Source organism: Arvicola amphibius, chromosome 11, assembly GCF_903992535.2.
Source record: "Arvicola amphibius chromosome 11, mArvAmp1.2, whole genome shotgun sequence".
Lineage (NCBI taxonomy): Eukaryota > Metazoa > Chordata > Mammalia > Rodentia > Cricetidae > Arvicola > Arvicola amphibius.
The window spans coordinates 71,238,534-71,265,343 of NC_052057.2; the positions used below are offsets into that span (position 1 = coordinate 71,238,534).

At 43.8% G+C, this 26,810-nt stretch overlaps 1 protein-coding gene across 1 annotated transcript in view; it reads left to right on the forward strand.

Annotated features, from left to right (window-relative positions):
- Positions 1–2,798: 2,798 nt before the first annotated feature.
- Ncoa2 (nuclear receptor coactivator 2) overlaps positions 2,799–26,810 on the forward strand; it is a 208,246-nt gene continuing 184,234 nt past the window's right edge. Inside the window, 1 exon segment of the mRNA XM_038347228.2 lies at positions 2,799–3,266. The gene's annotated coding sequence lies outside the window, so the exon portion shown is untranslated.

A 26,810-nucleotide genomic window follows, 5' to 3' on the forward strand; every position in this document is an offset into this window, starting at 1 on the left:
GCCAAGGATGGCTTTGAAACTCATCCCAGGGACTCTACCTTTCTTCAAAATCTGGAAAATTGTTTTTATAAGAATGTTTTATGATTCAGGCATTGGCATATGAATTATGTACAAGGTCAGATGCAGTAGGTCCCTTGTGTTTTTCTATTGCTACACTAACCCATAATCAAGTATGATCTGAAAACATTAAATGAAAAATTTCATAAAACATAACTTACAACTTTTACATTGCTTGCCATTCTATGATGACAAAATTTCAAAATGTCTTCATCTGCTCCACTTTGAACCAAATCATTCCTTTGTGCAGACTATCTTCACTATGTATTCTACCCATATGTAAGTCTTCCTGGCTATCAAGAAATCTATGTTGTCTTTAAAAAAATGATGAAATTACAGACTAGTGTGTTTGAGATACCCTATAAAAATTTATATAACATTGGTTATAACATAGTTACATTGTTTTATTATATTGTCTTACTTCCTAATATATAAACCTTATCATAGAGATATCTACATAAAGAAAAAAATGCCTGGCTGTAGTGGCACATGCCTTTAATCCCAGAGACAGAGACAGGTGGATCTCTGTGAGTTCAAGGCTAGCATGGTCTACAAGAGCTAGTTCCAGGACAGGATCTAAAGCTACAGAGAAATCCTGCCTTGACCCCCCCAATAAAAAAATAAAAACAATTAAAACTTGCTACTCGTTATGATTCCAAGTGTCACTGGAGGGAATCACAGGGGCTGGTGTACCCTGGGTCCTAGTAACAGTCTAGTGAATGAAAAGGTAAGTGCATAAACAAGGCCATGTACTATGTTTTGTACAAACAGAACATAGTAATACCTGTCTGTTTGTTGAACGTATGCACAAAGACTTCATAGAGAGAGATACAAAAGTAATAGTCTTTTGCAACCCAGAAATCATTGTTCAGTATGTGTTGATACATACAGGAGACATGGTTACTCAAGACAGCTCTAAGTCAAGATGTATAGATAATAAGGCTGGTTCTAAGAATACAAATTTAAAAATATAAAAACAAATGAATAACTACCATAGCTACAACGTTGGTGTGAAGTCCAGACACTGTTTTAGAAAGCAAAAGTCAAATGACTCCCCCAGGTTGGACTGGAGTAACTCAGTTAGAGCTGGTGGAACTCATTATGCTACTGTAACATTTTTTTTTTTGGTTTGTTTTATTTTTTTTAGCAACAGTCATGTGTCTTGAGCATGCAGTAAGAAGCTGTGTTGAGTAATACAGCAATGAAGTAGGGAGTCCTGTGTTTGCACAGACATCAAGGGCAGTTTTTTTAAAGTGTTAATTCTGTTGCCACTGAGCGCTGATGGATTCTGGACTTCAGCCAAAAAAAAGAGGAGGACTAGAAAGCATGAAGAGTCTTAACATTTAACTCAGGACTGGAGAAGAAATCTAAGTCTGGGAATGGGGACAGTCCTCAGAGGAGCACAACCTCACTGCTAGTATATTATGGTCTAAGAGCAGAGGAAGACAGATCATAAGAACATCCTCCATTTCCTGGTTCTGTTCCCAAGCTGGGGCAGCCTTTTGAGTCTTCAGGGAACATAATTTAGTTATTCTAGCTAATTTTAAAAAGTCTTTAAAATTTACTGTTAATACGTGGTAAAAACAAACATTCCAAACACTAGACACAGCCCTAAATTAAAAAGAGGAAGGATCCCATTGTAGACCTCCTCCTTCTGATTACAGTGCCCAATGCTAACGTTGGTCACAGCTTTACAAACATTTTCTAGCCATAACCAAGCAGACATGTACTTTTTTTCTTTGTCCAAATTGGAGCTTGAAAACACGATTAAAAAGCACGTGTTTTGGAATTAATGGCTTTGGGCTCAAATCTTTGCCACCTTGCTTACTGTGTGACCCTACCAAAAAAAAAAAATGTTTCTTTAGGCTTTAAAGTTTTGTGAAGTATAAAAATAGCACTTACTTTGCAAGGTCTGAGGATTAAAATTGGAGTGTGTGTGAATCACTTAACGCAGTGCCAAGTCGTTACTGTTCAATAAACACTATTATTGTCTATGACAAGTGACCTTTTTATAAGAGTTAAAATAAGGAAACGTGTTCCTGCCATATTTTGATAACTTCCGTTAAGCAAACAAATGTTGTTCATTTCTTTCAACTAATTATACCTAAATGGAAAAAGAAGTTGCTTTTCCAAAGAGTTAAAAAACCAAAATACATTTAAAGGAGGATACTCCTCCACGTCTCTTCAATCCCCAAATCCAACTGAGGCTTAGATAATGGATTCCCCAATTAAAAAAACAAAACAAAACTTTTGTCGTCTCGCGGCGTGCCGAGAACGCTTCCCCCAATCTTCCAAAACGCGGTGCAGCCTTTGCTTTGTCAAGCAATCGCAGGGTGGCACCCCTGTAGTTCGCCTCCTGTGGTCACGCCCCTCTATCCCCTCCAGACGTTAGGGACGGCTAGTGGGGAGGCGTATCCTCGAAGGAACCGAGGGGACATGGTGGCCAAGGGGTGCCTCCCGGAGCAGCGGCTGGGTGCGGAGCTTGTCCGAGGTGCGCGCGAGGGGTGCAGGCTGTTGGCAATGTGGCCCTGCCTTAGCGCGCGCAGGAGGCTCCTCTCGGGGCGACCCCGGCACTAGGTTTTCCGCGACCTTCTCGCAGCATCGTCTCCGCCGTCGGCGGCACGGCGGTCCCTCGGCCTCCACTCCCCGACCCGGGCCTGTCCCCTTCGCTAGCTTTCTTTTTGGGCACTGCCCTTTGCCCTCGCATGGAGTCGTCTGTTGACTCTCCCTTCACTCGCAGTCACCCATAGGTCACGGTCCCTAGACCACAGTCACCCATCTAGTCCAACTCTCGGGGCTCTGAAGTCTCGCTGGCTTGGGAGATGTTGAGGACCCCGCGGCTGGGGTAGCCACAGTGCGTCTGGGCCCACGCTCGGGGGCGCGGGACGCAAGTTTCCGCCCCGTCTCCTGCGCGGTGACAGCGCTCGCTCGGAGGCGGTCGCGGCCGGGAGGCGGAGGGCGGGCCAGCCCGGTGCCCGAGCCCCCTCCCCTGCTCGCGAGCTCGCGCTGTCTGTGTCTCTCTCCGCAAGTGCGGAGCCGCGGAGGAGGAGGAGGAGGAGGAGGGAGCTGGGGGAGGATCTCCATTGAAATAAACAACCAGGCAGCAGTTATTAACACGGGAACATGGCGGCCGCAGCCTGGGCTCCCGCGGCTGCGGCGAAGGTCAGCGCCGACGGCAGCCGGCACCTGACGGCGTGACGGCCCCACTGGTAACTGCGCCTCCCCTGGGGGCCCGCGGGTGGCGGGCGGGGGGTGCTGCGTCCCCACCCGGGCCGCTGCCCTTGGTGCGCGCAGATCGGCGGAGCCGCGCGCCGGCCGGGCGGGCTGTTGTTGTGTGCGGGCACCGCTGCCCGGGCGTGCGGAGCCCGCGACGCGCATCCTCGAGGCGCGGCCGAGCCTGGGACTCGGCTCTTGCGGGGGGTGGGGTGGTGGTGGGGAGGGCGGGAAGACGCGGAGTCCCCGGGAGAGAAAGGAGGCGCTCGGGCGCCGGGCGAGAGAGCTCGGGAGACGATCCCCGGAGCGCGAGGCGGGCGGAGGCTGCAGCCCGCGGCGCCGGCCGAGAGGTGAGCACCAGGCCGGGGAGCAGCGGTTTGTCGCGGGTCCCGGCTCTGGCCCCCTTGGGGTTGCGCGGCGGAGCCCGGGGAGGCGGGGGAAGCCCGGGCCGGCAAACGCAGCCGCGGCCGGTGCTTTCTTCCCGGGAGGCGTGCGGTGGCTGCTGCACGGGTAGGGAGCCGGGCAAGGGGAGGCAGTACCCGGGAAGTGTCGGGGGTGTGTGTGTGAAGGTGACGCGGCTGGCAGGGGCGTCGGCGGGGGCTCCGGCGTCTGGGGGCCGCGGGCCTGGGTGGCTTCGGGGCGGCAGCGCTCGGGCCGCGCAGGCCGGGCCGCGGTGGGGGCGGGGAGCCGGGGTCGGGCGGCGGCGGCGCCGCGCCGGGCTCGCCCCTGACTTAACTTTCTGGGTGCGGGCATGTGTGCCGGAGGCGCGCTGGGGCCGCGGCCGGGGGCGGGAGGCGGGCCGCGGGCCGGGAGGTTCCGGGTTGGCTCGCCAGCGCCCCCTTTTCGTCCCCCCCCCTCCTGCGGCCCCTGCAGGGACAGGCCCTCGGGGGCCCCCCGCGGGAAGCGGGAGGGGTCCTGGCGGCCGGCGCGCCCGGGTCACGCCCTGGACCGGGGGACCCTCCTCTCCTGGGCCCTGGAGGCTCCCGGGGGAGGCGGCCAGGGTCGGCGCCGCAGGCTGAAGTGCTCGCACCCCGCCCCTCGGGGGAGTCCTGGAGGCGCCGCGGCCGCGCTCGGGGGTGGCTCGGTCCCTGCTTCCATGGTCCCTCCCTTCCCCCTCCCCCAAGTGGCTTCCGGGGCCTGCGGACCGAGGGGCGGGAATCGGGGACTCGAGCCCCTTACTCGCCGCTCGCGGCGTTGGGCCTCACGCCTGTCAATGGTAGGGGAAACTTTCCCGAACCGGAGCAGGAGCCCGAGCACCCTCCTCCGCCACCTCGTCCTCTAATCCCACTCCCACTCCACCTCCTCCGACTCCTTCCCCTCCCACCGACCCGAATCTTGCTGTGCCTGACTGATGGGGCAGTGAGCCAATAGACGGCGGGAACTGACCTGCCGGGTATCGGTAAGCCAATGGTGGGAGCCGGAGGCAGGAAGGGGGCGGGGTTTCTTCGGACCAGTTAGGGTTGAGTTGCTCGCGGGGCGGGGGGAGTCATGGAGACGCCGCGAGCCTTCCACTCTGGCGCGTCCCTTGGTCGCCCGCACCTCAGCTTGTGGAATAGTGTCACTCACAGAATCTGTGACCTGGGGAGACCTGCAGAGGTGCGCGAAGATACTGCTCTTCTCTGGTGCCGCGAGAGGCGTTGTTTTAGGCATGACAAAGTCTAAAAGCCACCTCAGGATGTGGCAGTCTCTGCGAGGCCTGGTTTTAAATGGCATATGTTGGTAGTGGCCGTGTTCTGGAGCTCAGTACCAGGTGTACGTGCTAGGGATCTTTGGAGGTCTGCGTTAGTTTCACTAGGCTTCCGTCCAGCAGCGGGACGATGAAATTGAAAGGGCACGGTAAAGCTTGCAGGCGCTCGGTGGCCTTGTGTCAGGTGATTATTAGAAGTGCTAACGCATCCTTGTTCGGATGGCTTCAGTGGGTCCTCGGTTTAACCAGACCACCAGTTCGCGTCGTGTACTCTTTAAGTTTTGTGTTTAGTCTTGGTGTGACATTTTACAAAGTTGTGGTTTATGCTGTGTGGATTTTTTTTTTTAATCTCTCTCTTTCTCCTGGGTAAGCAAAATGAAGTCATCAACCAAGACATCACTGAGAATGAGTATTTAAAGTGCAAAACTAGCCAAAGAATATTTGTCTGCAGAAAAAAAAGGTGGGGGGGGAGTGGCGCGGGGCGGGTAAAGCATAACTTCCCAGGTTACTCCCATACAGAAGATTCTTAACAATTTTTACTTTTCCTTAAACACAGATGAGTTTCACAGTGTGTGGCTACTTCTGTTGTGTAAGAGGCCAAGAGCTAGCTTTGATTGTTTTAAGTGCTTGGGACCAGCGAAGTGACTTTCTGGACTCCTTCCTGCCTTTCAGGAACGGGGGTAGGGTGGGGGATGGGGTGGGGTTCCCTGGGAGGATCCCAGGTTGCTCAGCGGGAATTGCGGTCTGTTAAAAAGACAACAGCTGCCGCCCTGCTTTCTGTGTGTCCGTGCTCTCTCTCCTGTTCTTTGTTGGGGAGGTCAGTCCACCCTATAGCTGCAGCTTTCCTTCTCCCAACTGCAATCCCTAGCATCTTTGAGAGTTCAGAGAGTGAGTGGTGTTAAACCAAGAATCTGTTCAATTTTGGAATCTGTCATCCAGGAATTTAATTTTGGGATTTAAAAATATTTTATGAGCATGATACTTAGGTTTTCATACTGGGTTCTTCAGCTTTTATTACTATTAGGTTACTACGTATTTGAGAGAGACTACTGTAGGGAAACTGTAGTCTGTAATATGTGACTTTCAGATTTACAATGTAGATTCCCAATCCAGTGTAATTTTGAGTATTCTTGTAGAAATAAATTGCATTTTGCTGTAGCTTTTGAAGTGTTATTTTGGTGATAAATGAGTCAAGCCAAAGATAAAACAAGCATTTATTTCCACTGACAGAAGTGGGGAGTATTGTAAATTACTGTTCAGGATCCAGCAGCATCCAGACACTCCCACCATTAGTTAATTTGGTTACAGAGGGCCACTCTGGAGGCCTTTTCTCTTTCCCGAATTCATAACAGCAACCTATTATTTTACTTCATTCTCTTGAAAATGTTCATCGATTCTTGGTGGCAGAGTAGCAAGTCCCCTAATGCCTGGCTAGGGGAAAACCTCTCAAGCATATGGAGACATCTAGAAAAAGATGTGCATTGTCAGCGGTGATTCCATTGTGTGCTCTCATGCTGGAGCTCAGCCTCTTCCTCCTGGGAATTTCCCTCTTAAAAGAGAGGATTTCTTTGACTTTTAGATGCCAGGGTACAGAGTTCCAGGCTTCAAGGCAGTTCAGCAGTCACTGATGGGAGTTTAATGCTTTTGGGGGTACTTAATGATTTTTAAAAAATTTTAACCCTTCATTGGTTAGATATAATTTAGATGACTTTCAGTGTGAGAGATCTTTTGCAGGAAATACAGAAGATAGTAAGAGGGGGGTCTTGGAATTGTTCCCCATCCCCACGCCATAGTGGTATCTTATTAAAGCAGCGTCTCTAGAATCCAGGATCTCTGATCAGGGTTTCATTTCACATGTTGGAGCTAAGGACTCTGCCTTAGCTGTTTCAGATGACAGCAGGTTACTGAGTATACTTCTGACAGCTTGGGTCTCTAAGAGTTGTTTTTGTCCTATTGGATACAAAAGCCATTCTTTGAAGCTGTCCTTATATTGCTGGAAAGAAAAAGAATGGTTTCAAGCTTTATTTTTTTATTTTTTATTTTTTTTGAGACAGTTTCTGTGAGTCAGTCTTGGCTGTCCTGGAACTCACCCTGTAGACCATGCTGACTTTGAACTCACAGATTCACCTGGCTCTGCCTCCCAAGCGCTGGGATTAAAGGCACTTGACACCACTGCCTGACTAAAGCATTTTTTTAGATTTAAGATTATTTTTTTCTGAAATGCACAGGTGTCTTTGATAACTTGACCAGTTGTGACACTCTGACAAAAACCAATGTTTAAAACATTGTTAGCTTTTTACTATTTTCTAATTACTAGTTTTGTTTGGTAGTAGATTATATGCTTTACTGACTTTTGAAAAAGATTTTTTTATTTTATGTGTATGAATATTTTGCCTGAATGTATGTCTTTGTACCATATGTGTGCCTGATACAGAGGCCAGAAGAGAGTGGCCACTCCCTTGGAACTGGAGTTGTGTGTGGATCCTGGGGACGGTACCCTGGTCCTCTGGAAGAGCAGCTGGAGTTTTTAACTGCTGAGCAATCTCTCCAGACCTGTATTGATTAATTATTATGATTATTATTTGTTTTTTCAAGACAGGGTTTCTCTGTGTAGCCCTGGCTGTCCTAACTCACTCTATAGACCATGCTGGCCTCGAACTCACAGAGACCCAACTACCTCTGCCTCCTGAGTGCTGGAATTAAAGTCACGCGCTGCCAAGGGGCCACCACCACCTGGCTGCTATATTGATTTTTAAATGAAGAAAATAGAAGGGAGTAAGAAACTACAACCACCTCGACATGTTGTCATCATGAAATCAGAGCCAGGCAGGGGCTCTCTCCCCAATGAAATGATGCCTATTCACAGCAATGACAGAAGCCGTGGGGTGGAAAACAAAACATTTAGATTTTCACCGTTTCCGATCACAAACTCCTTTTACCTCTGTGTCCCTTCTAAGTGGAAACGAGGCTCTTAGTGTTTATGCGCTTATTCTTTCATTGTTTTCTACTTCTTGTAGGGCTTAGGATTTGCGAAGGAGAGAAGGGACACCATTGTCATATCACTCTCTAAAGCCTCTTAAGGAGAGCCAGCTGGGAAAACTGCACAGTACAGTTCAGACAGCGTGAGGAAGACATGCCCTCCATGGGTTCTAGATGCCACTTTCCCATAGAGGTGACATTGGGACTTCCGTGGCTGTTTTAGAAGTTTATACAGTTTTCCTAGTTGTAAAAATGATAATAAAAAGGACTGGGCATCTTAAAGGTAAAGGAATATCGTTCCAAGTAAGCCTGGTTAGCTGGTCTGCAGGTAGAGCACAAGACTTTTAGCTTCTTGAGCAAAGATTCTCTGTGTGTACCAATTAATGTTGATCATTTACAACATTTCTGGCTTCATTGGCTATGACAATATAATAGGATTTATTTTAGGACAGTGCTCATTTGGTTCCCCAGTTGGAAATGTAGCGAACGAAAATGCGCATAGGACCTATGCTAATGCTTCACTCTGCTGCTTCGGAGGCTCTGGGCATGGTGTCAGTAATCTGGAGGAGGCTACAAATAGCTAGATGTTGCTAACAAGTAGTTTAACGTACTGCAGACCTTCATCTAGGTAGCAGTTGACAAATAGAAGGAAAATTAAAATTAACTGTTAATTCTGGTGAAATGTTTTCCTCAAGCCAGCAAATTCTGCTGTGTTCTGGTCCCCGTGTTCAGCAGAGTCCTTATTTGGGGCTTGATATCTGGTCTTTCCTCTGCATTATTTCCTCCTATAGCCATTGCTTCAGTCATTTATTCACAGTCATTGGTGGAGGCGCCACTGCTCTGACCTTGACAGTGTACTTGGGTAGTAAAAGCTGGGAATCACAGAGTCTGACTGGAGAAGGACCACAAACTGGTGAAGGGCTCCCTCTCTCTGTCTCTCTTATTTTTTATTTTTTACCACATCTTCTTGGTAGAGAAGAAAACGTTTGCCTTCATTTCAACCTGATTTGTTGTATCTTTTTTCAAGTAGATACTATCTAGCAAATTCTGCTTTGATTTGGGATTGTGTCATCTTTTTCCTGAGAAAAATTTTATGTTTAGAATAAAAAAGTTGATGGCTCAGTCAGTAACGCACCTGTACTGCAAGCTTGAGGACACGAGTGTGGGTCTCTAGTGCCATGTAAAGGCCTGGCGTTCTTAGGGCCGTGATCCCTGGAGCTCACTTGCCAGCTAGTCTAGTCAACTCTGGACTCTGGGGTCAAGGAGAGACTCTGTTTTTAAAAAATGGGATGGAAAATAAAGTGGAAGCTCCCCAGTGTTGAGTTCTGGCCTTCACATGCACACATGTGTATGCACACAGAAGTACATATGCTTACATACCATCCCCCAAGTTGTTTAAATATTCCCCTGATGGGACCACAGAGTCTGTAGTTATAGCATTGCAGGGATAGTGCCAGCCACCTGGGCTTTTTTTGATGAGTTTTCTTTCTTTTGGTTCTGGCCACAAACACAGAAATAGAAGTTGTTATCCTCCTGTTACAGGAGGTTGGAGTTCAAGGAGGACTCATCTGTGAAGGAATAGTCTGACGATGGCTTCCCATTAGGAATCCAGGTTACAGCAAATGTCCATAGAACTCCCATGTAGTTGTAAGTCTGTAATAAGAAATGGATATAAAAAAAATAGTGGAAGTTCTGCAGATGCTGCCAGCAGGTCTGTCTGTGACTGGGGCTTAAAGGGCCTGACCTTGGACAGTCAACTGCAACCCACACCTCAACCATTCTTGAAACTTGAAGATCCTTTTGTCTTCAAAATGTTAAGTGGGCAAATCAATGAAGTAAAATGGTGGAGTTTACTAAGCGGCCTCTGCTGAAATGGCTTTGGAGTGAGGTGTAGATGCGCTTGGTTTCTTGGGTGCTGGGAAGCAGTTGTTCATAGTTGTAGCATCCCTCTCTTGCCACTCAGGAAGGAAATGGACACACAGCTGTCAGGGAACTTCCAGGGACACACAGTCAAGCTATGGAAGTGCTTTGGAACCCCTAGGCAGCTCTTACTTCTGGCCTGCTCATTTGGGTTTCTCACTTTCAGAGCCTTAAAACATCAGTCCATTCATTTTGTAAAAGCATATTCTTGTTGTCTGTTCTCTTGATGGAAAACTCAATTGTTGGGGATAGGTATAAAATAGTTGGGAACACTTTCAGGGATATAGGTTTGGAAAAGATGAGGAGTTGACCTAGCTGTTTGGTTTCTTATTTCTTCAAAATAGATTTGATACTGTACGTGTAACTGTGGGGCCCAGATTGTGTGATGCCTTTTGGCGAGTGTTGTGTTCTCCATGTAACACCCATGACTCTGTGTCGAGATACCAGAGACCCAAAAGAAGGCTGCTAATATATTCAGTCATCTGACTTCTGCTGTGCTATTTGTGGAATTCTTCTGTCTGCTCAATTGTTTGCAGGGAGCAGGCGCACTCTCAGGAAACTCCCGTGCTCTGCCAGGATCTGCACGCACTGCTTGTAATGTTCCAGCTGCCAGAACCCAGGGCCTGTTGTCAGATGGAAATGCAGTGCATGGGGTTTTCTGATAGTAGCTTATGTCCCTATGACATGCTGTTCTGGACCCCCAAAGGCTTCACTTGGAGAGTGTGAGTTCCAGAATTTGCTGCTGCTAACTGCTCTCTGCCCATTTCCGGCCACAGCTGAATGAGGGTGGGTTCTTCCAGCAAGCTCCATCTTCCTTATATAATCTATCTGCCCATGGGTCATCATGAACCGACTTCCTCTACATTTGTGTCACAGTTGCTTTTGTAAGAACATTTAATATTTGTCTTAAAACTTCTCTTTCCATTGTTAATATGCGTACAGATAAAATATTTGAGTTATTTTGAAAATGTAAGTTAGAATGTTGAATTGTACCAGGCATGGTGGTGTATGCCTTTAATCCTAGCATTAGGGAGGTGAGGCAGGGGAATCTCTGATTTAGAGGCCAGGTGGTTAAGCCTGGTCTTTCCAAGCTCCTGAGTTCAATTCTCAGCAACCACATGGTGGCTCACAACCATCTGTAATGAGATCTGGTGCCCTCTTGAGGAAGAGATCTACCTGGTCAGTTGTCCTCATCAACTTAGATCGTGAAACCCAATATGGACCAATTACAGAACCACCCATGCATTCAGCATTGCCAGGGCATAAATTTCATTTTCATTTCTCATTTCTAGTCTACGTAGTGAGTTCCAGGACAGCTAGGGCTATGTAGAAAAATGCTGTATCAAAAACCCAAACCAAACAAAAAAAAACCCAAAACATTTATCAGTATTACTGCTTGTCTAGTATTCTGGGTTCAAGCTCAGGAACACCCCCCCCCCCCCCCTCCCGTAATTGTTATTTTTAAGGATCCTTGGTTATCACTCATTTCTAGGCCATCTTTAGAGCCTGTCGAAACAGAGAATTTAGATAGTTATGAGTAACATTTTTAAAAAGTATTTTTATTTTGTGTGTATGAGTGTTTTGCTGCACATTTGTCCATGCATCAAGTACATGTCTGGTGCCCACAGAAGCCAGAAGAAGACATCAGATCCCCAAGGACTGGAGCTATAGTTTTGAGTGGCTATGTGGGTGCTGGGAATCACCAGGGAATTTTGAAAGAGCAGCCAGTGCTCTTTCTTAGCCACTGAACCATCTTTTTAGCCTAAGGAACAACTCCACCACCCCTTTGGTTTTCAGAGACAGGGTTTTTCTGTATATCCTTGGCTGTCCTGGAACTCACTCTGTAGATCAGGCTGGCCTCAAACTCACAGAGATCTGCTTGCCTCTGCCTCCTGAGTGCTGGGATTAAAGGCATATTCCACCACTGCCTGGCAGGAACAATTTTTTAATGATATTATTAATGTATGTGTATTTGGTATTATTCTCCACTATTATATTTTATCCATACATTTTTGTGGTGCTGTGCATCAAGCCCAGGGCTTCCAGTGTGCTAAGCACCAGATCCATATCATATGTAAAATCCTAACTTGTATATAGATGGTTAGAATCCTTCATAACTGTAACATTCACTTAGCATGCAGTCACTTTTGAGTAGTTATTGTTGAGATGGGAGAAGGAGATTGTTCCATATGTACTCGTTAGGCTCCTAAGTAAGGAACAGAGAAATCCACTAAAATTCAGAATGAGAATTTCTGCAGATTCAACACAGTGGCGTCTTGGCCTGGGTATATTAACGGAGACGCGGGCTTGCCAGCTCTAGAGGATTTCTGTCCCTGCCACCTGGCTAGCAGTTATTAATTGATTGATTAAAAACAAGTTGATGTTGGCCAGCAGTAGGGGCGCTGAGTGTGTTATTTAGTTGCATTGTTATATTCCATATCTTTATCTATTTCTCTGCTTTAAGGATATATTACAAAACTCCACAGTGTTATAAGTGAATTAAGATTGATCAAAACTGTAACCAAATGTTTAAGGCCTTACAAATGCTTGCCTCTAAATTTATGTATGTATGTATGTATGTATGTATGTATGTATGTATGTGTGTGTGTATTTTTTGCTAAGAGTGGTGGTACACGCCTTTAATCTGCACTCAGAAGGCAGAGCCAGTTGGATCTCTGTGAGTTCAAGGCCAGGCCAGCTTACATAGTATGTTTCCAGGCTAGCCAAGGTGCAAAAATGAGACCCTATCTAAATTAAATACATAAATAAATGGGAACGAATACAGAAAAAGGACGTTTGTTAGGGCCGAGGATGTAGCTCAGGTGGTATAGTTTTGCTTAGCATATGGAAGGTCCTGTTTTCGTCCCCAGCAACCAGTAAACCAAGTGTTCTGGCACACACCTGCAATTCTAGCACTCAGGAGCTAGTGTGTGTGTGTGGGGTGGGGGTAGGGGTTTAAGTTTAAGTTTATCCTCAGCTACAGAGTGAATGTAAGGTTTGTCAGGTGTATGTGACTCTGTTCCCTCTACCCCTTCCTTTCCCAGAGGAAAAAAATTATTTTCTGGAATTCCATTTGAGCCTTGTTTATTCAGTGTATATTGTTGCTGAAGTCTTAAGTTGTATTAATGTCTCGATGCCTTAAGGCTTTTCCATTCAAGGCTGGTGGAAAAATTCCTAGAAATGTTAGTTTTTGTATTCACCACCATCAGAATCTTTGCAAAGTAAACAGGTGATATAAAGAGTAGAAACTAGTGAAGGAAGCGGAAATCCCATGGAAAGCTCGGTGGTATATGATGTACCTTTATCTTAATCAAGTGGCACATGTAATTATGAACAGAAGGCGAATGGAAAACTAAGATATTACATGTAATACAAGAAAATAACAAAAACATCAGTGTTGATTGGAAATCTGTATTGATAGTTATCGCCTCCCTTCAAAAACCCAGCATTGTGCTTGGATATTGAAGTGGATGGGACCACAGCCCTGGAGCTTGAGCTTGCCAGCACTTAGGCAGCAAGCAGCTGGGCCACCACACCTGGACTGGTCTGGCCCTCTTCCTTTCAGGATCATGCTCTGTGTGAGGGAGGAGCTGGTGGGTGTGGTGGGGAAGAAATGGGGAGAAGGGCTGACCTTAGCTAGATGGGAGGTTGGGGCAGCCCCCCATCAGCATCTGCATCTGGGCTATCTCTCCAGGAGCTGGCATGCATGTGTAAACACCAGCGTAAAGAGGGACTGTGCAGGGAGGTCTGTAAATAGTCAAGGCGGAATAAAGCAAAAAGAGTGTGTCCGTCTCCTTGTGTCTTGAGACTGTAAAGGATGTATTAGTACTTTACTAAGTACAAAAGTACTGGTGACTGGTGTTTCTAGTCCAGGGAAGAAAGAAAACAAATGCACGATGACATGAGAACAGAAGGGAGCAAACCAAGACCACTTTCCATATATGTTCTTCAAAAGACCAGGAACTAAAATTCTTTGATTCATCTGGTAAGACACTATATCCATTGTGTCCTGTAAATATACCTAAAGTGTGCACATCTGAATGATTCAGGAACTTGTACTTACTTCAGAACACGTGTTGTGTGCATGTGCACATATATCATGTGTACACATACATGCTATACACAAACACTATACATACCCACACATTATACATATGCACACACACTGTACCTATATACATGCTACACGTATACATATTTTTCTCAGGGCTTCTTTTTTTTTGTTTTTTTGTTTTGCTATTGTTTTTTGAGACAGGGTTTCTCTGTAGCTTTCGAGCCTGCCCTGGAACTAGCTCTTGTAGACCAGTCTGGTCTTGAACTCACAAAGATCCGTTTCCCTCTGCCTCCTGAGTGCTGGGATTAAAGGTGTGCACAACCGCCCGGCTTTTGTCTTAGGGCTTTTATTGCTGTTAAGAGATACCATGACCATGGTAACACTTATAAAGGAAAACATTTAACTGAGGCAGTAGCTTACAGTTTCATAGGTTTAGTCCATTATCATCATGGTGAGGAGCATGGTGATGTGCAGGCAGACATGGTGCCAGAGAAGGAGTTGCTGCGTGTTGATATGCAGGCAGCAGGAAGTAGACTCTCTCACAGGGCATGGCCTGTCTCCACAATGATACACTTCCTCCAGCAAGGCCAACAAAGCCGCACCTCCCAGTAGTGCGACTTCCTTTGGATGTCATTTTCTTTCAAACCACCACCACACACACACGCACACACATACACTCACACTGTGTGTGTACATGTGTGTGTGTATATATATACTGTACATATTTGTGTGCTTATCTTTCACTGCAGACAGTGTGTAGAACAGTGAACAGCCTAAAGACTGTTTTGACTGGCACTTAAATCTGCTTCTCTGCTGTAAGTCATTAATAGATTGATCTTCCCACAACATTTCTTTCCTAATAATGTAATTTCCCACTTATTATAGAATGATATCACCAAATACTTAACCTTCGAGTCTTTCTGTTTCTACTGTGTGCATCAAACTTTGTTCCTAGGAGTGTTGTCTTCCTGTGGGTACATGTTGTGGTGTAATTTCATTTTCTCTTGATTTGCCTAGAAAAAGCAGATGAGTTATTCTAAAACTTAGGAAGCATGCCTTTGACATGAAAATTATTTTAGGAATTCCTGTTGCTAATCTTAACACCGAAATAATGAACCAGAACAAAAGGAGTCCAAAAATGTTCCAAAGTCATTACTAAGTTGCTTAATGAACCAATTATAGATTAAAATTGTCCTACAGGAATGGAAGCAAATCCACTGTGTTTGCCTCAGAAACAATTAACACATTTTTGCTTTATGACTTTGATAAAGTCAGACATTTTTTTTAAATGCCAGGATTTATTGGATTTTTCCTCTGCAGAGTATTGGACGCTCTAGAAAAAAGAGGGATTAATCTCAGTTTACAGTGGAGAGGAGAAAAGCTGAAGGAAACTGTGGGTACTCGATGGTTCGAGAAAGGTAACAAAGCAAATGGAACACAAAGCTAGCATGCCAGGGTTGGCACTGCTTCTATTGAAGAAGCAATAATGAGAACAGGATTACTTGAAGGGCTAATGCCCCAAGAGATGATGAAATTCTACAATTATCCAAAGAGCCTAGCCTTTAGAGTTCACACACTGTATATACTATAATTACATTTGTGAAAAGATTCTGATTCTCCAAAGTTTACTTATATAAAATTGTGTGTGCGTGCGCACGCACATGTGCGCATGCACATAGATGTGGGTGCTCATGGAGGCCAGAGGCTTTCCATCCCTGGAGCTGCAGTTAAGGTAGTTGTAAGCCCCTGACTTTGGTTCCCTGGAAGAACAGTGTGCTCTTAACCCTTGAGCCTTCTCTTCATCCCCAGTCCCAATTTTAGCTTGTTTTGACAGTAGCTCACTGTGTAGTTCGACTTTTACAGAACTCTCTATGTAGACTAGACTGACCTCATAATCATAGAAATCCTCCTGTCTCTGCCCCTTAAAGTGTGTACCACCACTCATGGCTTTAGTACTTACCCATAATTTCTCATTTTAATTTGCTGAGTAAGTCAGAAGGCTGTCTGTCATCCGTTAATATTGGGTCAACAGCCACTGACCATATTAAGTACAGCAGTCCTCCTCAGGTGGAGGAGGCTCTCTCTTGTTCTAAGCTCCACAAAATATCTTAAGGACAACTTTTAAAATAAGTTGTTCTTATACTTTTTGTTTTCCTGAAACAAAAAGTTTCAGACTCCGAAAGTATTGGAGCGTGGGCTGTCCTAACGATTCTCTCTCTCCCTCTCTCTTCATCTTTTCATTGTGAAAAATTCCTTTCCAAAGGATGGGAAGGGCAGTGAAGTGAGTGCCTGTGTGAATTTCATACACACATGTCTTATGTAGGTCTATTCTCTCTCCCCCATCCTCTCAGTGCGCGTAGGACAAACCTTTCGAAGTTATGTGGCAGATAGTGTTCTTCACCCATAAAGAACATCTTAAAAACGCTGCCTGGTGTCAGCACACAAACACACTCAGTGCTGTACTCAACCATCAGAATGAATGCCTGATGTCTTCTGTCAGTTTTCCCAAGCATCTTCAAGTGCCCCGTTAAGCTTTGGTTTTCAAAGCTGAACCTAATCCAGTTCAGAGTCTAACCAAGCCCACTCATTCATCTTCTTTCCTAGCTTTTATTCCTTTGAATCGTGTCCAGCACCCATAGCTTGTTTCAGATCAGTTGTCCCAGTGAGTGGGCTTGTTCTGTCAGTTTTGGGGTGTCTTCTGTTCTCCAGAAGAGTTAGGAAGTTGCTGGATAAGTGAGTGAGGTTGAATGTGGCCCAAGAAGCCCGTTTGAGACCTTACTGTTCCATGGAATGACTTCTTGGGCATTTTTACTGAGTCTTCCTATAGTCTGTTTAGGTTTCTAACCATACCGTGATCATAAGGACAATTTTATTAAGGCAGTTGTCTCAAATGACAAGTAACAAGGATAATTTACTTTTTAATTTATTTTGTAGAACTTTCCAGACATGTCATATTGGTATATTATAGGATAATCTTATTGTTCTTGTCATTTTATATTATGATGTATATGCACATATATATTTAAACATATATCCTCCCTTTATAATTCTAGGGGTTAAAACATGCTAGAGGCAAGCATTCTACTGACTACATCCCCAGCTAGAGTGTGACCCCTTTTAAAATGGAATTGTGTGTGTGTGTGTTTTAAATAACAATTACCCTTTTCTAATTTTCTGCATCTTATCTGCAGTGAATTTGGATACCAGATAACAAGGTTTGTTTTGTTTATTCAGCAAAAATTTAATGAGTGCCTTTTATATGCCAGGCATAGTAATACAGAGTAAAAAGAAAAGAAATGGCTCTGTCGAGGAAGCTTTTACAGTTTAGGAAAGGAAAGAGATTTAATTACTGTGCAAATGCATTAGAATAGAGAATAGCATTTCGAGGACTTACAGATACTCGTAACAAGCATTACAGTTTGTTAGGTGTAGGCGCTGGAGGGATGCCTTAGTTTTGAATTGAGCTGCAGACACCACCTGCCACGATGATTTCATAGGTGGCATCAGCATGAAGAAAGGCATTCTGAAGAATGGCATTTTCGTAAGGTGTAGATGGAAGTGTACTGTGTGTTCCCGGTTCCTCTCATTTGATAAGTACTTTTATTAAGAGCAACACAAGAACCGGATGCTTGCCCATACAAGAGCCTTTTTGTGTTTAACTTGCAGTGACTGCCACTTTAAACTTGGTGTTGTCATGCTCACAGAGGTTGGGAGTAAGAATTGGAAAGATGGACATGATTTCCAGGCTGCGTGACAGCCTTATCTCAGCTAGGAGGCTTCAGAACCAGGCCTGGTGCAGGTCCTTAGTAAGATTGACCTGGGGCTATAGGCTAGAATCCCAGAGCACACCCACTCCCCACAGTGTTGGCAGCTGGGATTAAAAAACAAAAACCAGTTGTCATAAGAAAGCTGTATTTCACTTGTGACTGGACTGCCTCAAAGGTTGTGCAGGGTCACTTATTTCTGTGTTGTGAGTCTCCTGAGTTGGACGGTCAGTTGAGACAGAGAAGATGAGCAGGTCAGGTTGGAGGCTGGAGTCATCTCTGGGAGCCGTATGTATCACAGGCTAACGAAGTATTACTAATTTTTGAGATACAAGTGATCAGTCTGAAATTGAAGCAGATATTTTTTAGTTTCCAAAAGCCAGTCTTAACATTACATCCATGGGGGTATAAATAGTAAGACAGAACCTTTTGATGTTCATTGACCACCCCACCTTTTTTTGTAGGGAATTTGTTTTAAAAAGTTGGATAGTGATTAAGTATATATTGTATACACTAGTCATATAGTAGTGATTAAGAATAGTTTGCTTCTGGCCAGGAGTGGTGTTGTTGCACACCTTTAATTCTAGCACTTGGAGGCAGAGGCAGGTGGATGTCTTGAGTTCTCCACCAGTCTGATCTACAGAGTGAGTTCCAGGACAGCCAAGGCTACACAGAAAAATCCTGTCTCATAAAACAAACAGAAAATATAAACCAAACCAAACCAAAAAGAATATTTTGCTTCTGGCTAGACTTGTTCCCTTGGGCAAATGTTTGAATGTTTCCTAGTCCCGTATCCTTGAGTCTTGCATTGGATGGCCTGGTACTCACTAGCCTGGGTTGATCTCTAGCTCTTGAACATGCTGCTGCCTCAGTTCCCTCGTTTTGGTGATTATAAGCATATATAGCCTGACTTGATTCTAAATCCTTTTTTGTTTGGTGGGGATAATAGTTGTTAAGATCTCTTTCATTATTAATGAATTGTAATGAATTAGAAATCTGGTTTTAAAATAAATCTGTTTCAGATTCCTAGATTATCACAAAGGAGAATTGAAACATTAGTCTTTCTAAAACTTACTTTTTTTTTAAAATTCTGGAATTTAAAAATATCAAGACAATTTTTTAACAGCTTATGGTTATATTGTGCATAACTCTTTTTGCTTTGTTTTTTGAGTATAGATACAGATTTCTGTCCTAGATGGTCCCACAACTGTTCAGTCCAAAAGAAGCACATATATAAAGGCTGATATTAATAAACTTTTTGGCCAATTATCTCAGCTCTTATAATTTAAATTAACCCATAATTCTTGTCTATGTTTAGCCACGTGACTTGTTACCTTTTCTCAGTAAGACATTCTCATCTTATCTGGCTGGTGACTGGGTCTCTGCCTTTCCTGTTCCCAGAATGCTCCTAATCCTGTTGTCCCTCCTATACTTCTTGCCTGGTCAGTGACCAGTCAACATTTTATTAAACCAATAGAAGTGATAAATCTTTACAGTGTACAGGAGCATTCTCCCACAGCAGTTGAGACAAGGTCTTGCAGTTATGTGGCTCAAATTCAGGCTGTCCTGGAACTAACTCATGATCCTGCTTTAGCTTCCGGAGTGCTGGGATTGCAGGCGTAATATAGTACTGTGTTCCATTGTGTGGACTCTTGATTGACTGTCAGACCAGAACTCTGTCCAGAGCAGTAGTCCTGCAGGCTACTCAGGTATTGAGTAATAATTAACCAGGTGCCTCTGAAAGCCCAGCGTGGTTCAGCCTTTTACTGGGGAGATGCTACAAGCATGGGTGACACATTGTCCCAGTTTCAAGCATCAGCAAATGGTAGAGTGCATTAGTTATCTACTTTGTCTCTCAAATTCCAAGGTCTTATTTGTAGAGCCTTAGAAAAAAATATGGGTGGGTCTAGAAATAGACTTTTAAAGATGTGGTGGGTTGTGATCTGTGATGAACCTTTGGACTGAAGTGCCACCAGACATCAAGTGTAGGCAGAGTCCTCGCCTACAGTCCATAAGTTTGTGAGGCCCTAGGTTTGGTCCCCAGCACTGAAGCTAGGGTGGATTCCAGAGATCTGGGAAATAAAGGGTAATAGTCATCATGGGCTGGCAAGGGAGGATGACTGTACAGCGCTTGGGCTCACTCTTTGTGAAATCTCTCATACAGGGCTTGATGGCACCAAGCCTGTAATCCCAGCTTCTTTGGGAGGGAACCTGAGGGAGGAAGATTTTAAGTTCAAGGCTATATTACCAGTTTAGTGAGATCCCCCCATCTCAAACTAAATATTAAGTAAACAAACAAAAAATGTAGCTCAGTGGTATAGTATATGACTAGTAAGGTTATAGGTTAAGTCCCTAGCACTGTGTGTGTGCGCACAGTAGCAGAAACAGAAGAAAACTGTGGTGTGCTGTGCAGGAGTGGCTGATGGCATCCTGTGCACCACCACTTCCAAACTCACCCTGGAAAAGGCATTTAAACTTCAAGGATCAAACAAGAACTTGCCATGAGGTTTTTCTTTTAGACACTTAGGAGATGATGTCTTGAACATAGAGTATAGAACCTTGCTTAGACAATCACAAAAGTTGTGGGATGTCTTTTTGGACGACATTAAAACCAAGTTCCAGCAAAATTTGGAGTTCTCTGAATGCAGTAGATTACTTGCTTTTCAAGTCCATGAAAGAAAGCAGTTTAGTTGACACTGCTGTCTGGTGCTGTATTCGTATATGGGTGACCTTGCATCCTAATTTCTTTAAATGTTTCCTATCATTATTTTTACTTTCATCATTATCATTGCCTGTGGTGATTAAATATTGACACATGTTGGTATTCTTTCAGTCTTTGCTAGGTTTTTGGGATTTTAACTTGAAGTAGATTGTTTTAATATTTTTAATGAGAATGTTCCAAAGGAAGTCAGTCCCAAAGACAAGAACTACCTGTGTTGGGGTTCTCCATGACCCAGCTTTTAGTTAGCCTGCATTCTTTGCCAACTAATGCACTGTCCAGGATTGCACAGGTCACACTGCACACTTAGGTTCAAGTCTGTGAGAAGCCATTTGGAATGTTGTGCATCAGCCGTTCAGAGTAAATATGCTCCCATTTTGTTAGATTAGAGGATGGCTTTTATTACCCGTTAGCACACAGTAGGATTAATTTCATGCTTCTAAACAGGCGGATTATTTCATGTGCCATTTGGTTATGGAGTTTCTGTCCCTTTGTGTTCTTGAGGTTCCACACAGTCACTGGTGCAGCTGACAGTCATGTTTTATACAGGGATTGGGAAGAGGGTGACTTAAATCAGTTAAGTGTCTGACTTTTAATGAAAAAAGTAGTTATTTTAACTACTTGGAGGTGGCAGGGTGTTTAAATTATATTGAAAATATCTGAAGAATAAAGTACATAGAATTCACATTTCATGAACCTGGGAGATTGTCTGCTTGTTTGACATATGTAAGTGTTGGTCTTAGAAGCAGACAATGTTATTCTCCACAGAGAGATTATACTTAGATTTGACAGAGAAATATCTAATGGGAACTCAATGTTAAAGTCATTTGGCTGGCTTGATTATAATTTAAAATAAAACCTTTTCTTTTGGGAAAATTAATGCAAGAGACTACATGTTACTTTTGACTAGTTCAATCTGTGGCTTATTCTTCAATAATTTTCGTGAAAAAAAATGCAGCTCCTGCTAAGAATGGTTGGGCTAATTCACCAAAATCGGGTATCTGCTTTTTGGGGGGTTGGACGATAGTCTTGTAAATCAGTGCTTCAGAATCATGGGAGCACAAAGTCAGTGTCCTCAGGTGGGCTTCATCAGACAGCCTCATTAATTCTGAGCATTAGCAGATTTGTGGAGGGATAAATTGACTCTCTGAAATTTTCACTGTGTATCAGATACAAATCTGTGTTTCACTGATGACATTTGAAGTCCGCAGTCATTAGCCTATATTTACCTGGTGAAAGGAATGTGCTTGTTTATCCAGAAGGGATGGAAAAGTTCATATATCAAATTCCTTGGTGGGGATTCTCCAAATCTGCAAGGAAAGAGAATAAAAGTTCACAGGAACAAATGCCTTCTGCAGTTCGTGAGGACTAGAAGAGCATTTATTCACTTGGAGAAATTTCTTAAGGTGATTTTGGTGTGTCCTCAAAGCATAGACTCTTTAGGTAGCTCTGGATTCCCAACAGTCTTACTTAAATATGATCAATAGCTCAGGAGTGCTGCTGTCTCAGACTGATGTCCGTACTTTACATTGTAAAGGTCACATTGTAAGTAATTACCGCTGAGGTGTTGCACACTCTGGAGGGAAGAGCATCACCCCTGCCATGCTTGCTTGTTGCCCCTGATGCTTGGGGGTTTGCTCTCATTCCTGAAGTACATGCATGCACACAGTGCTTGCAGGAACTAAGCTGAGCCTTGGGTGCTGTATTGTTTTAGCCTGGAAGGTAGATGCCACATGTGAAATTCATTATCTTTTTTTGTTTTTCATTTTCCTTAGTTTTTCATATTTGTTTTTAGATCTTGAACTAAGAATATGTATTAGTGATTCAAATGAGCTCTTCTGTAGGAGCTGTGGAGACTGTAGAGGGCCATCTGTGGAGTTTGTGATGTGCCGTATCAACTCCCGTTTGAGCTTTTAGCAGGAAAGAGAAGTTGTGAAGCATTATTAACACAGCTGATCTACAGTGAGTCAGGCGAGAGGCGTCTGGGTAACAGGCTGTCTTTCTAGCACATCTTATTAATCCGAAGGCATGTGATAACAGTTAATTGAAAGGAATTAGTATGTCACCAAAGAGGCTTTCATGCTCTGTCTTGGATAGACTAAAACAAAACAAAATAAAACACTGGGAATGGTGCATGCCCCCTTGCATCCCTGCTTCCCCTTCCAGAAGTTCTGAACACAGTGCTTAGCAAGCAGCTTCGCATTGCTTCCTAAGATGGGCCTACAGCAACACATATGTAGCTGTTCCCAACTCTTTGAGTTTTTGGGGACTGAGTCCTGTTTGTTTTATCTCTGTGGACATAAAACATTTTAGATACAAACTTCTTTGTGCTTTTATGATCCTTTGTTTTAGCTCGTTGACCTGTTATTAGAAACATGGAGATTTCATAGCTGTAAGAGTTCCTCAGAGACAGAACACCACTGTCTCCCGCATCAGGTGTACCTCTTCTGCCCATCTCTGGTTGTCATGAGCACTCATTTCCTAGAGCATTCACATGGCTGTTGACCTAACAGAAGCTTCGTTTTGTCTACGTTTTTCTGTATGTAGGTGGGTTTTTGTATATTTAAGAAACAGCAAACACATTCAGTAGAAGGAAGATTTTGGAGTTAGAGGATGCCTTACGTTTGTTGGCAGCAGGTAGAACTGTCCAAAAATCCTAGTCACTTGTGGAGAAAACAAAGTTACACATTTCCTTTTGGTTTTATAGCCAAGAAGCCATGTGCTGGACATGGTGACACATGCTTTTATTCTAAGCATTCAGGGAAGCAGAGGCCAGCCTGGTCCACATAGCAAGCTCCAGGACAGCCAGGACTACATAGAGAGACCAAGGTGTGTGTCAGGAAACCATGAATGTTTACACTGCACAGTCCTTGACGAGTTGTTGATTTGGATGAAAAATTCTGAGATTCTTGAGAAATTGTAAATAAAATCGGTTATAGTCCCAGTCTATTAGTTTTGATCTTGATGCCATGAACTTCATTATTTTAAATTCAGTTTTGCATTTGTTATCACCTCTATAAACTTGAATAAGATAGCATAATTGTTTTACATTTGGTAATTATGCCATTACAGCTCGATGAGTGTTGTATCATGCTTTGTAGGATGCATCATAACCTCTACCAGCGCGTCCTTACACATTCCTCAGGGACACATCAGCACTGCTGCTGCAGTTCAGAGCAGTTTGACACAATGGGAAGTTAAAATTTAAAATCAAGTTGGAGACAGTTTAGCAGGATGGCCTTTTCTTTCTGTAAAGCCTCCTGAAATTCTTGAGTTCTCAAGCTCACTGCAAGTCTTTCTACAGGATTTTTGTCTTGTTGTCCTTTGTTTTGTTGTTGTGGTTTTTTGTTTGTTGGTTCTTGTTTTTCATTCTTACGGAGGTAGAGTGGCATGCCTGTAATCCAAGGATCCAGGGGGTGAAGGTAAGAAGATAGGGAGATGAGGACCTGATGCCAGCCTCAACTCCATACCCGCTGAGTGCCAGCTTGAGTTGGGAGACTAACTAGGAGAAAGCAAACAAACAAATAAAACAATAGCAACAAAATTATTTTGGAAAAGTCTTTTAGAAGGTAGGATAATAAAACAAACTCAACAAACCGACTTATCTAGACCTTTACCAAACCAACTATTTTGAAGCAAATTCCAGATATCATTTAATTCTGTAAGTATTAAGAAAGAGGCCTGGTGTGGTAGTGCACACCTATAATCCCAACACTCAGCAGGAATGGCAAGTGGATCTCTGAGTTCAAAGCCAGCCTGATCTATATAGTCAGTTCCAGGGTAGTCAAGGGTACATAGTGAGACTCTCTCAATGAACAAACAGAATTTTCTGCAGTGGTTCTGAATTTACAGATGCAAACTGAAGAACAGAGTCTTGGTTCACAGCCCTTCACAGTGAGGTGTGCTCGGGCTCAGAATGCTGTTGTTAGGTGATGTGCTATGCAGATTCTTTCCTCCTGATGGGTGGTGCCATGGAGCCCATGTTGGAGGAGACACAGACATTTAACTGGGACCTCATGAATCCAGACCCTGGTATCAGAATTCCGTCTTTTTGCCTAGCATGGTGCCTGGAACATCAGAATAGAAAGGATAAGATTAGCTAAGGTAGGATTCTTGTTTAGATGAGTTTTTATAGAGTTGATGTCATTGGGGACTTATGGGAAAGAGCGTCAAGGACTGGAGGAGAGAATGCTCAGCAGCTAAGAACACTGGATGCTTTTACAGAGGACCTGGGTTCAATTCTTATCACCCATATGGTGGGTCACAGCCTCCAATTGAGGGGGATAGTATACCTTCTCCGTTCCTCCAAGGGCACTAGGCATGCACATGATACACATATATACATGCATGATACACATAAAAAAAATCACTCATATACACACAATAAATAAGTTAATTAAAAAGCAAAAAAATAAAATGAATCAAGAATTTGCTCCAGTGCCAGGAAGTAGTTGCACACACCTTTAGTCCCAGCATTCAGGAGGCAGAGGCAGGCAGATTTCAGAGTTCAAGGCCAGACTGGTCTACAGAGTGAGTTCTGGGACAGCGAGGGCTACACAGAGAAATCTGATCTTGAACCCCCCCCCCCACCCAAAAAAAAGAAACCCTGCTTGACATTGTTTCTGTCTTATTTATAAAAGGCAGGCTGTGCCTTAAGTAGTCCTATTGACATATTCAAACACTTTAAATAATCTACCTTTTCTTGAGTCAGGGTGACTTTATAATCATTGACACATTTGTATCCTTCAGAGGGAAAATTTATTTGGAAAGAAGAGAGTAATTCAGTGCATAACTAGCTGTTGGTCATCTTTGTATGCAGTTTAGTTGGTGTGCAAGCCAATACTAAAATCGTAGAGAGTATCGGTAGAAGAAGAAATTGAGTTTCTCAGTTTTATGTAGGAAAAGTCAAAGTACTTTTTCTTGGTGTCTTTAATATACACATAATAAACTTTTGAATGGACACAAGGGTAGCCCACCTTTGGGAGTGCTGTGGATAACCAGTAGGTATATGCAGGTGTTTTCTTTGAGACAGAACTTTGGGTGTTGGTGCTGACTTTGAGCTCATTGTGCTTCGGAGACTCTCCTTGAAGTACTGATCCTGCCTCACCTACCAAGTTCTGAGATTACCGCAGTGGGCTATTTACTTGGCCAGAGTTCCTTTTTCTTTTTCCTACAGTCTCCAATAAGCTAAAATGATGGCAAAAACTGTTGTCATTGACAACATGAGCTATGCATAGGCAGACAGCTCGACACCTTCATCAAGCAGTGATGTGTTTGTCTAGATCCAAAAAGGGAGACTGCCAGGAACCTGGGAAAGTTGTGTAGAGCCACATGATAATTATTTTTTTCAGTGATCTTGAGACGCTTGAATGTCTGTTCTCTTGTCATGTGCTAAACGCATTTAATTAGTATTTCCAAGACACTGGATTTCTCCGGTACTTCTCAAAATATGATTAAAGTGGAAGATGGTGGCTGTCTAGACAGGAGGTGGGTAGAAGGCTTTCAGTTTACCCAAATCTTCTAGAAGCCAGGTAATTGTTCTAACTATATTTGGGAATTTAGTTTTGCATGGTATTATACTTTAGCTAAAATAAGGAGAATAGGGCTGGTAAGATGTTTCAGGAGTTGTTAAATCCAGCCTGAAGACAGATTTGTCCCCAGGATCCACATGATGGAAGGAGAGAATGACAAATGCAAATTGTCCTCTGACCTCCACGTGTGCTCGCACTTGAGCGCTCTCTCTCTCTCTCTCTCTCTCTCTCTCTCTCTCTCTCTACACACACACACACACACACACACACACACACACACACACACACACAAATTACCATATAATGTTTCTTTTCTAAAGTTCTACTTAAAACATTAAGAGACTTACAAAAGACTTCCCACATTGTTTGCTCTTATCTTAACCGTTGGACCCTGTTAGAGGAATGTGGCGTGTTTACTTACTTAAGGGCGTGTAGATGGAGCCGTACTTCCTGCCAGCCACCGAGGAGCTCTGTAGACCAGACTAAGCTGATCTTACTATTAACCAAGCTACTGACACAGTCATAGCCAACACCACCAGCCTGCTTCTAGGGAACCTTACTTAAATAAGTTTGTTCATTTGATGTTATCTTCTCAGTGTAGTAACTGTAAGAGTTGGGACCACAGAGCCCAATAAGTTGTTTTCTTTTTCACTACTTCACTATTTGATCTTGGGGAAAGCATTCTAAATTATAAGAACCCAACCTCTTCCTTTGTTTTTTTAATTTAATTTTATTTTAATGAACACTTTATTTATTTTACATACTTACTACAGTTTGCCCTTTATTTTTTCCTTCTGTTCCTCCCCACCCCCTTTTTTGAATAATACATCATGGACAAATCAGTGAGATTATTTTTTGAGTTGTCAGACTCCTTTGAAAAACCACA